The sequence below is a fragment of the Vicugna pacos genome, chromosome 21 (genome assembly GCF_048564905.1).
Source record: "Vicugna pacos chromosome 21, VicPac4, whole genome shotgun sequence".
NCBI classification, from domain to species: Eukaryota; Metazoa; Chordata; class Mammalia; order Artiodactyla; family Camelidae; genus Vicugna; species Vicugna pacos.
The window spans coordinates 17,942,412-17,945,976 of record NC_133007.1 but is presented as its reverse complement, the minus strand read 5'-3'; the positions used below and the strand labels follow the sequence as shown (position 1 = coordinate 17,945,976).

Sequence of the window (3,565 nt, the reverse complement as noted above, 5' to 3'; positions counted from 1 at the left end):
AAAGTTTAATGCTTCTCAAATAACAATTCAAAGTCAACAGGAAAATATTTTGTTCAACATTTTCAATTTTGAGCTACATAATTTTTCAGTAGCACATCTATAGTACTACAGGATGTCGTCAGTGATAACTAAGAATTTTGGTAATGGTTTGATAATGCCTAAAATAATAGTAATACAGTCCATACTGATACAGTTTCACATTTCAAAGCAGCCTTAATTGAAATGAATCTATTAAGCCATGCCCCCAAATCTTTTGTGAAAATGAGACAAAGATGGAAGAGAGGGAGCAAAAAAAGAAACACACAGACAAATTTTGATAACCAGAATATATACATCCAGTGCTCAATTCGGCAGCACATATACTAAAACTGGAACAATACAGAGATTAGCATGGCACCTGCACAAGGATGACACACAAATTCATATTTTTTAAAAAAACTCTATATATGTATATCCAAATGAGGATTTCTTTTCAAAGGATCCCCCATGGGAAGCCATATGTCTACTTCCAGGTGACATGACTACATTGCTCAGAATGTCTAGGGAATTCCTCTTGGAAATATCTTCAAAGCTATATAAGAAAACCAGTACATTACCTAATAGTCATATTTCTCCTTTTTCTTCTTCTTCCTTTTAAATTCCAAACTGGGATCAACCAGCTATTAACCTGCTATTTCACAAACTTAGATCCAAATACTTTGGGGCTATTTACTAAAATCTGTACATAATTTGTCCAAACCCACAGAATGTACAACACCGAGAGTGAACTGTGCAATAAACTATAAACTTTAGGTGACGATGATGTGTCAAGGTAACATTGTTCATCAATTATAAGTGTGTGTACACTCTGGTGAATGATAGGGGGTGCTAGGCATGTCTGGGTTCAGGCGGTACATGGGAAATCTCTGCTCCTCAATGTTACTGTGAACATAAAACTGCTCTTTAAAAATAAAATCTTAATTTGAAAAAAGGAAGAAATTGCATTCATACAAAAAAATAAAATTAAAACTATTTGAGAGAGGGAAATTTGTCTACACTGAGGATATCCAAGAATGCCTGGTACATGATCCCACTTTCCTTCTTGTCTGCTTATTCCTCATCTTCTCCATGAGTTTCCTCCACCTCTGAGAAGAAAAAGCAGTCTGTTATGGTTAAACCAAGGCGATTAGGAATGGTGGGTAAACCCATATGGTGGGTAAATGTCGCTAACACTGGCCAACTCCAATCCCACTCTGGGTGACTTCAGTATATTCCTTTATTCTTTCTGCATCTGTTAACGTATCTGAGAATACGGCGGGGATTCGTGATGCAATCTCTCTACGTGGGAAGAAATACAAATGTCCGGCAAGCATATAAAAGACAAGAAGAGAACCTGGCTTTCTCACAGATGACGTATGCAAATAAGAAGGTGCTGGCTGACAACGTTTTCACCGTTTATTTTCAACAGGTACCTTGACCCATAAAATAAAAGTATTTCTTATCCCCATGCCAAAGCAAGTGGATTTTTACTTTGAGGTTGACAAATAAGAATACAAGTGACAGAAATGAGGCAGTCGAGGCTATCCTATCTCTCCTGCCAATCTGGAAAAGCTTGCTGAGGAAACTGAGGTCAGTGTCCCTGCCATTCCGGGGTCCACTCCTGGCTCCGCGCTCCGCGGAACTGCAGGCCCCGCCCCGGAGCTTCCGCGTTGCTAAGGTAACGGGCCGCTTCTGAGATGCTGCCACCCACCCAGGGGCCCCCGCCCCGGGGCTCGCATTTTCAACCTGCTTCCACCGCAGCACAGATACGCAGAGAGTCTGCTCAAAGGGACCAGCCCTCTCTAACGTGCTCTCAGCGATTCACCAATCAGACGCTGCCACTTACAGCCCGAAACTGAATGGTCAGATTCCCAGGGAGGGCGGGGTTGGAGAAGAGAAACAGAACGGAAATGGGAGCTGCTTTTTGCTTGCCCTGTGAGATGGTCACTAGTCAGTAATGCCCAACGTTCCAGTTAGGGAAGGGGCTGGGACCCTTCGTCAGGGGTTCCTGTGGGGCTAGGAAAGCAGTGTCAGAGGAACCCAAGGAAGTGAGAGTCCCCTGGATGCATGCAGGGAGGTGGGAAGGACCCCGCAGAGCCCACTCCTGCGATCACACGCTGCTGGATCCTGGCAGTACCCTCTGCCAGCATCTGATAAACCCGTCAGAGGAGGTGACTGGATCACCAACCCCAGGATTTGCTCCCTGGGAGCAAATTATTATTATTATTATTATTATTATTATTATTATTATTATTATTATTATTATTATTATTATTACTACTACTACTACTACTATTATTACTATTATTACTATTATTACCCGTAGGAGGGGACAGTTGCAGAAGGTCATATGAAAGCCCGTAATTGTGTAGGCTCAGGAAGGATTTGGGCATGTATGTAGGTGAAGTAAGGCTCTCAACTGAAGAAGAAAATGTTTTGTTTAGTTTTTCAGAGGAAGCAAATACTGTCAGCAAAAAGTGACTGCAGTGAGGTGACAGGTATTCTGCCAGCCCCATGCTGCAGACCAGCAAGACCGCATAGCAAGGAACAGGGTTTCAGGGATAAAAGAAGGACAAAGATTACAAAAAAAACAAAAAAAAAGGAAAGAAAGGGAGAGAGAGAGAGAAAGAGAGAAAGAAAGAAAAAAGAAAGGAAGAAAGAAATGAAAAGTCTAGACAAAGAAAGGAAACAGCTGAACTGGGAGAGAGAGAGGGTGGCAGAGAAGCAGCAGCAGAAAATGAAAATTCTCTGAGCTTCTGCCCTGCAGATAAGATGACCGTATTTCCTGGTCCGCCGTCAGGATACATGAGCAAGAGCTGCTGTACTTATGGAGAAAGTTGAGGTTGATTTAAATTAGTTCTGCTCTGAAAATCCAGGATGTCTGTTTGTCACTCCTAGGGTTGACTGGACTCATAGGCTGGGAACTGCCCGGGTACTGGAAGATTACAGGACTCCTGAATGCCTGGAGAAGAATTCTCATCCATCAGCACTCAGAGTGGGGAGAATACTGTCATCAAGAATATGGCCAAGCCTTCATCTGAATTATTGTAAATTCACTTCAGTGTTTTTCATCAAATGCACGTAAAACTTGAAATCGTGCTTCTCTGCTGTGCTCACCTTGTCCTTTTTCTGAAGGTGTGCCTGTTCTGAGAGTAAATAAGGAGGATTTCTTTTAAGCCCTGTATGCATGACGTCTTTATACTTTTCAATTCCTTGTCTTACTCCATCCCCTCCTCTTCTGCCAATGCGCCTGGTTCAGCCACCCGGTTCTCACAATGGCTCACTGAAGTCACTCCCCACAAGCTCAAATCGTTACTCTGTTTCATACTTTTTTTCAAGCTTCTTTCTGATTTCCATAGAGAATGCTGTAATTCTGAACTTACTATGTAGACAGTCCCTTTTCCAGGAGCGTTACTAACGCAAGGAAAGCTCTCTTTCCCACCATGGACATAACCGGTGCTGCTTACCTTGGGCTTCGACGGTCTTCTCGCTCTGTCTCATGAAACCAGCTTTACTGCCATTAATTTTCACTCCCTTGAGCAGCTCT

General features: G+C 42.6%; 1 long non-coding RNA gene and 1 other non-coding gene across 2 annotated transcripts; both read left to right on the top strand.

Moving 5' to 3' along the window:
• The first annotated feature begins 338 nt into the window (after positions 1–338).
• Positions 339–442, top strand: LOC116284834 (U6 spliceosomal RNA). Its single transcript, XR_012062954.1, has one exon. It is a non-coding gene; the product is annotated as a U6 spliceosomal RNA (small nuclear RNA).
• Positions 443–1,716: 1,274 nt separating this feature from the next.
• On the top strand, positions 1,717–3,117 carry LOC140687951 (uncharacterized). Its single transcript, XR_012062581.1, has 2 exons — positions 1,717–1,880; positions 2,917–3,117. It is a non-coding gene; the product is annotated as an uncharacterized lncRNA (long non-coding RNA).
• Positions 3,118–3,565: the final 448 nt, after the last annotated feature.